The sequence below is a fragment of the Lissotriton helveticus genome, chromosome 6, assembly GCF_964261635.1.
Source record: "Lissotriton helveticus chromosome 6, aLisHel1.1, whole genome shotgun sequence".
NCBI lineage: Eukaryota > Metazoa > Chordata > Amphibia > Caudata > Salamandridae > Lissotriton > Lissotriton helveticus.
The window spans coordinates 1017741353-1017757760 of record NC_136067.1 but is presented as its reverse complement, the minus strand read 5'-3'; positions in this window follow the sequence as shown (position 1 = coordinate 1017757760).

Genomic DNA, 16408 nt, shown 5'->3' with positions numbered 1-16408 from the left:
AGCTACCGATCAAATTCTGAAATCACGAATCGGTTATAGTGAATTAGGTACTATGCATGAACAAGAACTAGCCCGATCAGCAGTCCGATGGATTACTGATTCTACCACTTTTCCAGACGAAATAGTGGCACAAATGTTTCTGAAACTGCCCCCAGCCGAGCAGCGACTGGTGGGTATGTATATGATCCAACACCTCATTACATTGTATGAGGGTCAACATTCTGATCCAGGTCCGTTACATGATATCCTGAACGAGTTACTCCAGTATAGATGGAAAGGTTTAGGTACCGATTTAATTAGTGTCATTCTAGAACAGCGCCACAAATACAGAACGTTTTTGAACCCGCATTTTGTTCATGTCTCACCTCCAGAAAGTAAACCGTTTTACATAGACAGACAGCATCCGTTACGAGAAGTACACCCAGTTAGGACACCAGATGGTGAAATGCAACGAGTATTTGTTTACACCCCAGTTACCAAGATGGAACTCTTAGAGATGAAGAAATTAATTCCCTGTCACGACAAAGATCCAGCAGGGTTCCACCGTGAATTAAAAGACATGCTCCGTATGGGAGAATACACGTATCCAGATATTATTAAAATGCTAAAAGTCCTGTTGCCTGCGGGCATATACGAAAAACTCAAGGAAAAGGATTGGGAGGTGGGAGAGAAAAAGATCGATTGGACAGCTCTAGAAGCTGAAGATAAGATACGTGTACCAGGTACCGGTCTTGGAGACAAATGTAAAGAATTACCAGAATTATTAATACAAGTTTTACCTAGATTATTAGCCACTAAAAAGGAAGACTGGGATGCAATCTCAGCCTGTAAACAGAAACAAGACGAAGACACTAGTGATTTTTATTCCAGATTTGAGAAATGTTTTATAATAAACAGTGGTTTGAAGACGAGTAGCGAGTCATACCCTCATCTTTTTGTTACTAAATTAGTCGAGAATTCAAGTCCACAAGTTAAGAATCGAGTTTTGAAAGTCGAAAGTACTTGGCAAGCTAGTACCCCGTCCCAAATGCTCCAGATGCTCCAGTATCACCAGAATAGAATCAGAGAAGAGCAAGAACACGAGAGAAGACGTATGAAAGACACGAAAATGAAAGTACTAGTTGCACAATCTGTTCCTCAAGACAGTCAGAAGAGGGGTCCGAATCAAGCCAGTCATCCTGCAGCTCCCATTAAAGGGACATGCAATTATTGTAAGCAGCCAGGTCATTTTATAAACGAGTGTGCAGTTCTGAAACACAATATAGCCACTGGTAAAACTAAAGAAAGACCACGTCCGCCTAGACAAGAACAAGTTTCACAGACTTCTCAGCCACAGAATGCACAACAGACAGTTCCAGCACCGCAGCCTATCGCTGCAACTCAGCATGTTACACAGCAGATGTACCAGTATGCACAATCCGAGTATCCAGAGTATCAAGCGTATTCATGAAACAGCCTAGAGAGGGAGGTAGGCTTGCCTCTCATCGAGATTCCTGTAGATCAAGAAGGTCCCTATGTTCACAGTCAAGTATTAGGGAAAGACAGAAAGTTTCTGATTGATACAGGGGCAAGTAGGACTACCATTAGTCACGACGAGGTTCCAGGGGCTCCGCTCTCAGGCTCTAGAAATGTTTCCCTTGGATTTTCAGGAAAGCCTATTGTAAACGAGATTTCAAAGCCAGTTACTCTAGAAGTTGGTCCATTGTCCCGAACTACTGATCTACTGCTTACGAAGTCATGTCCAGAAAATTTGTTAGGCATTAAGACACTGAAACAATTAGGTGCAGTTATTTGCTGTTCCCCAGAGGGAATACGTTTGTTTTTACGTGACTTCAAGGGTCACTATGTTTTACGAGATTTTGATCCGAGATTGTCTAATGTTCCGCAGCATCTATGGGCGCAAGGTCCAACTGATGTTGGCTTCATGCAAATCACACCCCATCGTGTGACTCTCAAGCAAGGTATAGTCTTGCCACGAATCAGACAGTACAGATTGCCACCTGAGGCTGTAGCAGCCTTATCCAAAATTATTGACGAGCTCATTGCTGAAGGAGTAGTTGTAGAAACTGACTCCAATGTATGTAATTCTCCTATCATTCCAGTCATGAAACGTACTGATCCAAATGCACCCCCAGTATATCGATTAGTGATTGATCTTCGAGAACTCAATAAATGTATCATTCCCCAGTACCCAGTTGTTCCAGATATCTCATCTCTATTGACAGCCATTGATTCTGAGGCTACATTTTTCACAGTCATAGACCTCAAAAACGCATTTTTCAGTGTCCCCATTCATCCAGACAGCCAGTACCTTTTCGGTTTTTGTTTAAATGGAAGGAGCTATAAATTCACACGAGCTCCTCAAGGTTTCACAGAAAGTCCTAGCATCTACAGTCAAGCACTTAAGAGACAACTAGACAACATTCACATGCCAACTGACACTGCCCTGCTCCAGTATGTCGATGATCTACTGATCACAGCCCGTTCTGAACGTGCTTGCGAGCGAGCATCACTTACAGTCTTGTATTTCCTAGCCGAGATGGGGCACAAGGTGTCCCCTTCGAAGCTTCAATTCTGTGTCCAGCAAGTGATCTACTTAGGCCACTTACTGTCCAAGTGGGGTAGGCAGTTGACACCCGATCGTATCCAGTTAATAGCGAGTCTTCCTCAGCCCAAGACCCAGAAGGAGGTACGTGCTTTTATCGGCCTTACTTCTTATTGCAGACAATGGATTCCTCAGTATGCATTTCTAGCCAAGCCACTGATACAGTTAACGACACAGGAGGCAGCCGTATCGACTGTCCTCCCTTGGACATCTGAACATACACTTAGTTTCAATGAGTTAAAGAAAGCCTTATGCCAAGCTCCTGTCCTAGCTACACCGAACTACAATAAGCCTTTTACACTTTTTGTCACAGAACGTAATGGTACAGCATTATCTGTTCTCACACAAGATCAAGCCGGACAGTACAAGCCCTGTGCTTATTTTTCGAGCACACTAGATCCAGTAGCCCAGGCTCTGCCTGCGTGCCTCAAGTCAGTTGCAGCCACAGCACTAGCTATCAGACAAAGTGATTCCATAGTATTAGGACACTCCCTGACAGTACAAGTTCCACACTCCGTGGAAGTTCTTTTAAACCGAACACAGACTCAGCACTTGACAATTGCACGTTTGACAGGTTATGAACTGACACTGTTCCAGCCACACATAGAAATCAGACGCTGCAACGTTCTAAATCCTGCTACACTGTTACCGTCGGTTACTTCAAATCCTGCCACACATGACTGTGTGGAAGTTGTTAACACTATGACAAAGCCAAGACAAGATCTGACAGATATTCCATTACCAGATCCCGACCTGACACTTTATGTGGATGGTTCATGTATGAGAACAAGTACAGGAGAACTAGTAGCCGCGTATGCAGTGACTACTGACACTGAAGTTATTGAAACACACCGTATTGACACCCTGTCTGCTCAAGCAGCAGAGCTAGTTGCTCTGACTCAAGCCTGCATACATGCCAAGAACCTGAAAGTTAATATTTACACAGATTCACGCTACGCATTCGGAGTTGTACACGACTTCGGAGTGCTCTGGCAGGAGAGAGGTTTCATGACTTCTCATGGAACCAAGATTCAGCATGGTCTCCTCATTCAAGCTCTGTTAGATGCAATACATTTACCGACATCTATCGCTATCATGAAGTGCAAGGCACATACGAAAGTTACTGACATTATTTCCCAAGGAAATGATCTAGCAGATCGAACAGCCACGCTTACAGCACAGACACCAGACATACCAGTTAACAAGACACCGACATCCACTCTAGAACAGACTACTTGTATGACAGTTAAGGACCCTACTCAAGATGTCATAGATATCCAGTTACATGCTACCCCCGAGGAAATTAAGAAATGGTCCGAACAAGGAGGGGTCCAGACAGATCAGGGATGGTTGACGAAGGGTAGAGCCACATGGTTTCTCCCCGACTCAATGGTTCAAGTCATTATCAATACCGCACATAGTCCAGCACACTTAGGAGAAAAAGCCATGATAGACAGTATCCAGAACATTTGGTTTAACAAGCATTTACGAGCTGCAGCCAAGCAGAAAGTCCGTACCTATATGATATGTTGCCAGTTCAATCCAGGTAAAAGTGTCCCGGTGGAACAAGGTGGGTTCCAACCCCCTGACCACCCTTTTGAAGTCCTCCAGATGGATTATATTCAGATGGAGCGATGTTGAGGTTTCAAGTATGTCCTTGTAGTTGTATGCGCTTTGTCCAGGTGGACAGAAGCATATCCAGTCCCAGATTACACAGCCGCGACCACTGCCAAGCAGTTGGTTCGTGAATATTTCCCCCGTTATGGACTCCCTAGGGTCGTGTATTCTGATAACGGCCAGCCATTCTCATCTGAATTAATGAAGCACGTTTCCCTTTTACTAGGGTACCAGTGGAAGTTCCATTGTGTACGCCATCCAGAAGCAGCCGGTCTCTTAGAGAGACATAATCAAACCTTGAAAATCCGCATTGCCAAAATCTGTCAAGAAAAAGGTGTAGACTGGTTAGTTGCCCTGCCAGTCGCTCTGTTCTATATGCGCATGGTCGCACATTCCAGATCAGGTCTGTCCCCTTATGAGGTCGTATTCGGCCGCCCCCCGAATGTGTGGGGTACACCCAGACCCCGAAGTATTACAGATGTTTCCAGTAATATGCTGACAGATTACCTAGCTTCCTTGATGTCTGCCCTACACTCTTGTCGTTCACAGGTTGCCGCCGCATTTCCAGACAATACCGAGGTGAAACCGCATGAAATTGTTCCAGGAAGCTTGGTTCTCGTCCGGAATTTTGATCGTTCAAGTCCGCTGGAGCCTCGCTGGAAGGAGCCGAAGTTAGTCCTCCTGACCACCCGTACTGCCGTCAAGTTGGAAGGCAGGAAAGGGTGGGTCCATCTGTCTCACGTCAAGAAATTTCATGGACTAAAACTTAAATCTTTTGCCAAGGATTGCATTTTACCTAAAGACTGCCAAGATACTATTCTTAAGGACTGTCCCGCAAATGACATTGATATCAAGCCCTCCCTGTTAGAGAAAACTCCACAGCAGGAGTATAAAAGTAAGCTCCGGTCTAGTAAAATAAGTCAGCCAGTTTAATTGTCTAAGTCCTCCCCTAGGTGAAACGGTTAGACAGGTATCTGACATGTATGAAATAGACCCCCATAGTGAGAGAGTTAGTCAAAACTCGATCCGATGTATCGTTTTTCTAAGTTTTATATTGTTTCTCAGCTTAAAGGTTACCTGCACGAGTTATGCATTTCATTTATGTTTTCCAATTTCTCATGTAAATAAGTCTTCTAATGCTACAGTAGAGCACACATTTAGTGATCTACCTCCTCACGAACTATCCTATCGTCTTGCTATGCGCAACAATTCATTCATCCGTATGTTACATTATTCACACCAGACCAGCAATGCCACAAATTGTTGGGTGTGTGGTCGACTCCCCCCTTTCCAGACACCTAAGGGAGTTCTGCCACTCTTTCCTTATCCGTTTTCACATAATGGTTCGTGTGGAGCATGGTCCACGTTAACGTCATCCTCAACTGATATGTCCCTTCTGAACAGTACATGTTTTCCAGACAAGCAAGGTCTTCCCCACAGAACAGGGTTAGATCTAGAAAATGAAGTTTATAATTTGGGTAATTATTCTTCGAATTTCATGGTCCTGAATGTTCAGTCTGATCCTACTCCAGACTTACCTGCTATTTCAGTACTACCAGTCAAAGGCGAATTATGTGTCAGAAATAACGGTTCCGTACATGTAGGACATAGTGATTGTACTACTATTGTCAAGTATAGTGACAGTGGGAAATCTATTTTCAAAGCTTCACGTCATTCTTATTTTGTTTGTGGTCAGACCGCATATGTTCGTCTGCCCCTCGATTGGGATGGAACCTGTTACATTGCCTTCCTACTGCCACCAGTTTTCCTAGCCCCATCTGATTATCATAGAAACACACATCTAGTACATATTAGACATGGAAGGGAGATCGAGTCCCCAGTTGTCGACCAAACTGAAACTGCTCTAGAACAGTATACAGATTTCAATAGAGGATTCTTTTTCTTTATAGGACCTATCCAGAATAGTAAGTTAATCCGTAGATTGACCAGAACCCTTGAAGCAGTAGTGAATGAGACTGCCTCTGCCCTAGGTAACTTAACCGAAGAGCAATCTGCTATGAGATTTGTCGTGCTCCAAAATCGTCTCGTTCTTGACGTCATACTGGCCGATAGAGGAGGAGCATGTAGAGTCATCGGATCTAGTTGCTGCATTTTCATTCCTAATAACGCGCCGTCTGTTTATTCAGCTATAACCAGACTTCATAAAATTGCCCATCAGTTACACCAGAATCCAGGCACCTGGACATGGTCCGGTTGGTTTTGGAGTATAATTTCTGCCTGGGGATGGAAAGTATTGTCATTTCTAGGTATTGCAGTAGCGATCATATTCAGTTGCTGCCTCTGTATACAATGTGGCCCTGCGATTTGCGGCATTTGTGCTACCTCTTGTGTTCCTAGTCCCAAGTCCCGTCCTAAGTCCCGTTCCAAGAAAATTCGAGACGAGCAAATGATACTGTATGAAATGATAGATGGTATCATGAATATTGATGTTTCCTGATGGAAACGTAGTGACAAGGAGGGAATGTGGAAAAGTAAATTTTGCCATGTTCTGTGTCCCTACGTGTCCCCCATCTTATGTTATATGTACATGATTAATATGCATATATATATATCCCTTATGATCGATTAAAGACGCAATTACAGTTGTGTCCAACTCTAGTATGCCAGTTTCCAGTTCTCGTGAAAGCTACGAGTATTAGGCCTATGTAAAGCTACGTTGCCACGTTTCTCAGTGTGCACGTTATTTCATTGTAAAGTCCCCGTTTCTAGGCCTCAAAAGGGCCCGGACTCAGATTCAGCTCCTGTCTCCTGAACCCTCGCTGAGGAGCGATACAGCCCCCACCTGTATCCCTGACCCTTCACTTACTTCCTGCCTCACAGTGCCCGGCTCGGCCTGGCTCTGCCTGCCAGTCTGCCAAGAGTATGTTATGATTCTAGTTATCAGTCCAGCTCTCCTTCTCTGCATTCCTAAGCTACTGAATCGCATCAATAGTTTCAGTCATCGTCTAGCCTTTACGTCTCCATGTAAGAGAAATACTGTATTTATGGTCATTTAATATTCCTCAACACACACTACATGTAGAATAATGCATGCACCAGTCTTAGTGTCTGTTAGCCTTTGCCCTGATAACTTTTGGATTCCATCAACATGTTCTCTAAACATCAGATACTAGATAGTGTTTAGGTACATGTCACTCTGACTCTCCAGACTTTCGTCTCACCTTCTAGCTCAGAAGTCATAGCCCCCAGCTTCTGCCTAGTTACACGTCATTGCCAGCTTGCGCGCACCACTAGGTTAGAGGTCCCGGCTCCTTAGGTAGCCCCCTCCATGTTTCCGCCCCGTTTATGACATATTCTGTTACGTCTACATCACATGTCTATGTACACGCCTCTTGTTACACCTACTTTCACCCTTATCTTTCGCGACTGCTACAGGCCCTGCCCACTGTTACGCCTACTGTATGTACTGTAATGCAATTGTTTTAACTATATATACTTGTGTACTGTTATTAAAAGCCAGCGCGCTCATTCCAGATCCTGCCCGACAGCTGTCGGGGCCCCCCTGTTGGCTAGCCATCCCAGATCTTGCCCGTGCAGGTTGTCCTGTTCCTGTCCTTTATGCTGTATTAAAACCTGCAAACTCCTACTACCTCGAATCTTGACTCTTATTTATTGAGCTATCTGTTATTGTTATATCCAGTCAAAAATAGAGGTATTATTTATTTATTTACCACAATATGGTCACAACAAAGTGATTAAACCTCATAACAATGAGCAACAAATGTATTTACAATTGAGGTATCACGCGTCACCAGTGTCTTTGATAGTTGCTGTGTTTGCAATGGGGATTGTGTGATAAGAAGAAACAAAATTGTAATTATTTCAGCAAGTATTAAGATTCACTGGTTCTTTCATTTAAGTTCAGGGTGGGATTTTTAGCTTGCCAAGCCATCGCCAGTCATTGTCTTGATGGATCCACACCAATGATCAGTACCAAGGGTCAGGACGGTAGATCTAGTTTTGTTTTACATCTAATTTTCCAGTGTCCATTTTCCCTTGCTTGAGTAAGTCGATTTGTTTCGAACAAAGCTACTTAAAAGGCTCTGCTCGGGACAGGGAATTGGTGGAAATCCTTCTGTTGAGCTGAATATAAAGCATTTGAAGTTGGCAACTCTATATACATACATTAGAGTATAGCATGGCTGGGAGAGGAAGCACTTACTATGAAATTCCAGTTATTGGCTGTATCTCTTGGTATTGATCCAGCGAAAGTGGTGTCATTTTTATATTCATTCATAATAACTCCAATATATCATGAAATAGAAAATGTATTATTTCTAAGAGTTTGGGACTGTAGAAACTCTAGCACCACGCATAATCATTATGTCCTCCGATAGATCTTTGGAGAGCTAATAGGCACTCAGATAAAAAAAAGATGGATGCTATTTCCTTCATGAGGACCTATAATGAAGAAAAAGCCTACCCAACCATGATAGACACAGTGTGCATCAATGTCAAATAATTCACAAATAAAGACAAACTCTGTATAATTATTGCATCACTTATATCTAATATTAAAAATATGAATAGTAAATACACAAAGTACATTTTTAAATGTCAGTTATATGTTCAATCAGGGAGTTTTAAGCGTGCTACTCACCTGCGAGGGTCTCAAGGCGCTGGGGGGAGGGGGAGCAGCTCCGGTCAGTCGAAGAGCCAATTCTTGAGGGTCTTTCAGAAGATGTGCAGGGTGGACGAGCGTCAGATGTTGGTCAGCAGCTTGTTCCAGGCCTTTGCCGCAATGTAGGCGAAGGTTTTTCCACCTGTTCTTGCTCTGTGGATGCGCTGGGTTTTGGCGAGGGCGAGGTTGGCGGTTTGGAGGTTCCTCATGGGTGCGTGGAAGGCGATTCTGTTGCTTAGATATTGGGGTCCGATGCTGTGGAGGCATTTGAAGGCATGGGTGAGTATCTTGAAGGTTACTTGCTTCTCAACAAGGAGCCAGTGGAGGTCTTGTGGGTGTTGGGTGGTGTGTTTGTTTCGAGGGATGCCAAGGACGAGTCTGGCTGTTGTGTTCTGTATGGTCTGGATTTGCAGACACTTGTTAATCCCGGCATCAAGGGAGTTTCCGTAGTCCAGTCTGCTGGTTATGAGTGCGCGGGTGACGGTCTTCCTTAATTCAGGGGGAATCCATTTGAAGGTCTTGCAGAGGATGATGAAGGTATTGTAGCAGGTGGAGGGGACAGCGTTGACCTGTCAGGTAATGGAGAGGGAGGAGTTGAGCATGGTGCTGAGGTTTCGGGCATGGTCCATGGGGGTGGGAGGGCTGCCAAGGGCGGTGGGTCACCAGGTGTTGTCTTATGCAGAGTGGGCAGGTCCGAGGACGAGGACCTCTATCTTCTCCAAGTTGAGCTTCAGGCAGCTGCTGCTCATCCAGGCTGCTGCGGCCTCCATACCTTCACCTTCCTGGAAGCTGAGTCTGTTGGTGATGGGGTCCTTGGGGAGGGACAGGATGATCTGGGTGTCATCAGCATAGGATACTATGCTGAGTGAGTGCTGTCTGACGGCGGCAAGGGCGGCCATGTAGATGTTGAAGAGCATGGGACTGAGCGATGATCCATGTTGAACTCTGCAGTTGATATCCGTGGATTCGGAAAGGAAGGGCAGGAGTCTGATTCTTTGGGTTCTGCCGGCAAGGAAGACGTGTAGCCAGTCGAGTGTGGTTCCCTGTATGCCGCCGTCGTGGAGTCTGGCGGTTATTGTGCGGTGGGAGACAGTGTTGAACGCTGCTGGGAGGTCATGCAGGATTAGTGCCGCTGTGTGTCCTTGGCCAAGGAGGGTGCAGATGTCTTCTGAGGCGGTGAGTAGAGTGGTCTTTTTTGCTGTGGTTGCTGCGGAATCCGGATTGGGTCGAGGATGGAGTTTTCTTCAATGAATTTTGTTAGTTGAGAGTTGATGGTCTTCTCTGTGACTTTGGCAGCAAAGGGGACAAGGGAGATGGGCCAGTAGTTCTTGAGGCCAGTGGGATCTGCTTATGGCTTCTTGAGTAGGGGTGTAACCTCAGCACATTTCCAGTTGTTGGGAAAGATACCAGTTTCGGAGGTGGCGTTGACTGTGTGTCGCAGTTCCGGGGCAATGGAGGCAGCGGTCTTGTGGAAGATGTGTGGGGGGCAAGGGTCCGTAGGGGCTCCTGAGTGGATACCTTCCATGGTCAATGCGGTATCTTCGGTGGTGACTGTTTCCCAGTAAGAGATGGTGGGCTGGCGCTGCTGGAGGAGGGGGCGGCTATGGAGTCAGGTGTCTATCATTGAAACTGTCGGAGAGGTCCTTAATTTTCAGATGGAAGTTGGATCCAAGCTTGTTGCAGAGGTCCTGAGAGGGGGTGATGTACCTTGGTTCGCTGGGGGGTTTGGTGAATTCCTGGATGACGCTGACGAGTTCCTTGGGGTTGCTGGAGTTGATGAGGATTTTGTTCTGCTATGAAGGTACTTTTGGTGGATCTGATACACTAGTGGTATTCCATCATTGCGTTTTTGTAGGCGGTGAGATCTTCTGAGATTTTGATGTTTCTCCAGTTCTTTTCAAGGCATTTGCAGGTGCGTTTGGAATCTCGGAGGTCGGCGGTGAACCAGGCAGCCTTTCTGGGGCTCTGTTTGTCGGGGTTTCAGGGAGGTGAGCTTGTCTGCTCAGTTGGTGATCCATCTGGCGATCAATGTTAAATTCAATATACAGGTAAAATCACAATAAGTAAAAACTGTTCATAGCAAATACAGAGAGAGTGAGAGACAAAGTAATAATACATTGCAATATCAGTATGCAATTCATACAAACCTAGGGTCAATGAACTAACGCACAGTATGCAATAGTTAGAACCAGCTAACCCTTCAGCCGAAATGGTTTAGCTAGAGCAAATATTCACAAGTGTAGGGAGGTCTCTTGGATTTTTGTTTTGAATACATATCAAGATGGTATGAACAACGAAATTCCATGGGACCAAGTATTAAAATATAACTGCAACTGAATAATTTTCTCTACATACATTGTCAGCAGGGCTCTGCAGAAGTGTATGAATAGCAATGGTATATCTGTAGGAAATTTGTAGTTCAAATATTCATCCGTTTGGGTGCTATCTTCAAGTTTTGGGTATTTTGCATTCAGTGTTATGGGTTGGGATAATCTTACCCTAACCACACATCTCTAACATTACTGAATGCTGTTCAGAATGACACAAACTAGCTTTAAGGCATTAGACACTACAATTGGACAGCTAGGCTCTGATGTCAGGAATTCATGAACAAAATTATTAAATACAGTTAAGAATCAGAATAACAAACTCTATATAATATTTGGCCAACAAGGCTTTGTGGTCAGTTTTTCAGAAGAGCAAAGATGGAAATTTGATCCCTTCATGTACGATCATAGTATAACTAATTATTCTCAATTCAGTTTTAATTTCAAAAATATTCTCTCGACCACAATGTATCGAGATATAATTGTTGATCCTATTGTGAACGTATCTAGGACCCTATTTAAATATTCCCGATTTATGCCCTTGTGTGGTTATAACAAATCATATCCTTATAAAGGCATAAGAATCATATCCATATTTAGTCATAGCCAATGCAGTCCAAATACGGCAAGGCTACTCCCATAGACTCCTAGAAAGTACAACGCGTTCTTTAAACAAACCAAGCCTCCAGCAGCCCGGGAAATCCCCCCTGCTTTTGTTTTGATTTGTCCAAGAAGTCCTGGAGTCCAGAAAGAACTGTAAGTTCTTAGTGACGTCTTATGTCCAACCTTACGTCAAACTCGGCACCCCCCAGGTATAAATATACCAGCGTTTGCCTTAAGCAAACACACGGTGGTTTGGAGCAGATCGGCTATCTACTTACCCGAAGCCCAGCTGTAACGAGAGCCGAAGGAAGCCGACCCTCCCATTGACGCACTGAGAGAGACGCTGTCTTTTCTTCTGCCGAGAAATCCAGCTCCAGTGTTTCCAGTCACCCTTGCGGGTTACTGGGAGATCGAGTCCTGAGAAAGAGATACAAGACCTCCTTCATTCTATAAACCGAGGTACGGAGCTGATTAGATCCTTAGAGAATTCTTGATTCAGATTCTTGGCAAAAATTAATTTACCTTAAACTGCAGCTCACTTACTCCTTACCACGTACTAGGCTTAGGTTAGGTACACCGGGGAAGGCGTATCTTAGAAGCACCAGTTGAGTACGTTTAGTCAATGATTTTATGTATGTATATATTTTATCCGTTTTAAGTATCTTATGGCTTAGAAACCATATAAATGCTTTTAGAGTATTATTTCATAATACTCCTTTTACTGTTGTACGCACTTTACTTTATGACAAGTATTGCAATTGTGGCAATTCACTTCTCTTGCATGAGAAAGAGGACTGCTCAATAAATAACAACTTTTATTGAAAACGCCAGTCTCTCTATTTCTTTGCACTCCTGGTGAAACTAAGCATGCACGATTGACTAAGTGAAATAGTTATCTATTGTTTTCCGCAACTCTGGAGATATACTCCTTATTCTGGGGGGAGCAAAGTTGTCATTTTTATGCGGTTGTCAGAAACTAATCCCTTCTTGTCTATTCAGGAAAGTTAACTCCTTCCTGTTCACTCGAGAAAGTTTCTATTGACCTCTGAGCTAGCTGGCATACCTAATTAAGTCTAACATATTCAGTAGAGACCTAGATGACCTCAGTCCTACGTCTAAACTATCGTTTATGTTATTCCAATGCGCAGAGCCTACTGGGAATATAGGAACTGCACTACAATCCTGGCATTTCCTGGAATTAAATATAAAAAGATTCAACCATTACAATTATAATATATACGGTTAAAGGAAGTTCCAAACATATGTGGGTTTATCAATGCCATAATTATTTTCTGTCCCATTATCTACCATCTAGCACACGACCTATATCCTATGAATTACGCAGAACAAACTATAAGATGGCCGGCACAGGAGTATATTATCATAGTTCTACATATGTTTGTTTTACTTCCGGGTACTGCACTTTAGTTCCGGGTAGCTACATGTGCCTTTCAATTGCGGTCGGCTTATTGAAGAACCCTTTGAGAAGCCACGCACGAAGGCCGGGCACTCCAACCGATGGCGTCCAGCTGGTGAGACGCCCGGATTTCGGGACTTTATCCAACGGCAGACCACACTCATCGGATTGCATCAGTTCGGAACTGGCAAGTCAGATCTCTAGGTTACCTCGGGAGAGAACACCAAGTTAATGCACCACCCTCCTTTTTATTCCCTGTTGTCTCTATAGGAACATAGATCTCTTCACTAAGTGGCGATTGGCACCCGTTAACTACATTTCGGGATAGTGGCAATTTCCTTAATATACAGTACAAAAAGGGGTGGTGATGGACGGAGCATCTGAATCAATCAAACACTCACACCCAGTCAAAAGATCTGGGTTTAATCCATCACCGTTCTTTAGCCCACTCTGCCACCCCAGTTCAGACATGGCTATATGCAAATCAGTCTGACCCTGTGCCTCATGGGAACAGTGCAGCCCGAACTGCCAAGCCATGCCTTCCCTGGACCGGAAACAAGCTTCCGAGGACCGGTTTCTGGCATTCCAGCCGTCTTCAGCCCGGCTTGCTTGAATCCAGTGGCAAAGTCAGCAAGGGACTCACGTCTGAGCATACCCTGCCACACTTATGGTGGCCAAAAGCAGTACAAAAAGGGGTGGTGATGGACGGAGCATCTGAATCAATCAAACACTCACACCCAGTCAAAAGATCTGGGTTTAATCCATCACCGTTCTTTAGCCCACTCTGCCAACCCAGTTCAGACATGGCTATATGCAAATCAGTCTGACCCTGTGCCTCATGGGAACAGTGCAGCCCGAACTGCCAAGCCATGCCTTCCCTGGACCGGAAACAAGCTGCCGAGGACCGGTTTCTTGCATTCCAGCCGTCTTCAGCCCGGCTTGCTTGAATCCAGTGGCAAAGTGAGCAAGGGACTCACGTCAGAGCATACCCTGCCACACTTATGGCGGCTTAATATATACAGCGTCGCTCTGACAAGTGCGAAAACAGGTAAGTTAGCCAAGTTACATCAGTCATCTCGTTTTCCGAGTATCATCTGTAATTTATTTTAAGCATGCTCGTCTTTTTTCTCTTTTTTTACAGCGCATGTTACATACGAGATCTTTTTATATGCTGAGGCTCCGATTATGAATACTCAGGTACAGGGAACCTCACATCATTTTAACATATGTGCAAGTCACCCCGTTAGGATAGTTTTAATTCCATACAGTTTTCGTTTTGAAAGAAATACTCTCCCTAACAAGATATCATGCAGTAATTACCATCCTATCAGAAGACATTGGCAGAATAGGCCCGTGGTGTAAAGTCTGGCCTTAGTCTAGCCACTAATGGCCTATCTGGACACATTCATTAAAATTCTTCCGTAGGGGTAATTATAGGTACACCGGTCTGAACAACATAGTAAGAGCACACAGGTGCTATTCATTTCACACTTATAGCTGGTGCACTATTCTGTTCCATGTATATCTTATAAGTAACAGCTTAGGGAAGTTATTCTCTTCTCCCTAATATTTTGGAGCTCGATTGAATTAAAATGAATACCGTTTTTGTCCCAATTAGATACAGATTGAGGTTGCCGATAAAACAGACTGCTCTGAATACCACAACAGTCATCTATATATACAAATGTTTGATCTATCACATCCTGTTTTGAGGTAATAGTGAGAAATGCAAACCCATATATTTAAAAATGTCTGTTATATTGATTTGGACAGGTATGAAATTATTCCATCTTTTTTCACAGTCCACAGAAATTCCCCCAGGAATGATATAATGATTTCCTGTAGGAATAATCAAGAAGTCTAATAAGCCATCATGAGACATTAAGGTACTTATTGGTGTAAATAAGCATTGAGGAAAACATGAATACACATAACTGTGAGACTTGATTCCCCCCCCCCCCTTTTCACTTCCCCTTTTCTGGCATGTTTTAGGAGTGACATTTCACATTGGTGTTGGTTAAGAGTTTTTTGACACAGAACTGTTATCTTAGTCCACACAGAGCCTCGAAACCCGCCCTTCCCCTTCTTTTTTTCCTCCATACTTTTTTTTAATCTTCTCTTGGTAATCTTTTCCCAAGTGACTAGTGTTTTTATTCTGTTTCCTTCTATAAAAATGATATTGTTACATTTTTAAAGTAAATATAATTTTAAATTAAACTATGCCAATAGGACCAATTTGGATCACTGTTCTTGTCTGCATGTACTTTTTCTAGGTTTCAAATCATATATGTACATGGCATCCTGATGAAGGCTCCAGCCGAAACGCGCGTAGGAATTATAGTATAGAAAAGCCATGCCTAAAATCATGTTGTTCTCATTTTTAGCAGCATTTTGCACTGAATCAGTAAACATTTAATGAACTTTAGAAAAGAAAACAAATTATTGTATCCTCTGTAACAAAACAATTGAAGCAACTACTCAAGCAAATAATTTTGCATCTTCTGACACAGAGGTTATTGTTATTTTGTATGTATTCCTTGATTAAACCCCCCTCTTTTTTTCAAATATGACTAATTTCAAAACTAATCAAATCAAAACCTTTTTTCGGTTTTCGTGTGTTTGAAAAACCATAAAAGTACAAGTACAAAACAATAATTTTACCTTAAAAATGCTTAAAAAGTTGCTATACACAGCATAAAATTAGTACAATTTTCACATCTTTTAGAATACAAATAATCAATCATTACTTAAAAAATCTAAGTCTGAAACATGAGTTAAACTAATAGGTAACCATAATCAAAGTATAGATTTCATAGTTTAATCTAGGTTTGTCCTATGTCTTACTACAAACTTCAGAAATCTAACTACCTGTTTCGCGATGTGTTCTTCCTCTAAAAATTAGAGACGAAGAAATGCCGGTCGGCATCTTCGTAGACTCATGGGAACACATTACCAAGCAATAGCGATAATTATCGCTATTGCTTGGTTAGAGACAAAATTTTACCGCTGAGCTGCGGTGATTTTTATCGCAGATAAACCTTGGTATTACCAAGTTTTATCGCAAATGCGATAAAAAATGGCCGCAATGCATGAATATCGCTGAAAAGTCAGCGATATTCATGCATTACCGAGCTAATGCTCTTAGCCATGTTATCCACCTCCCATTGGATAACATGGCTAAGAACTGCTCAGGGCAG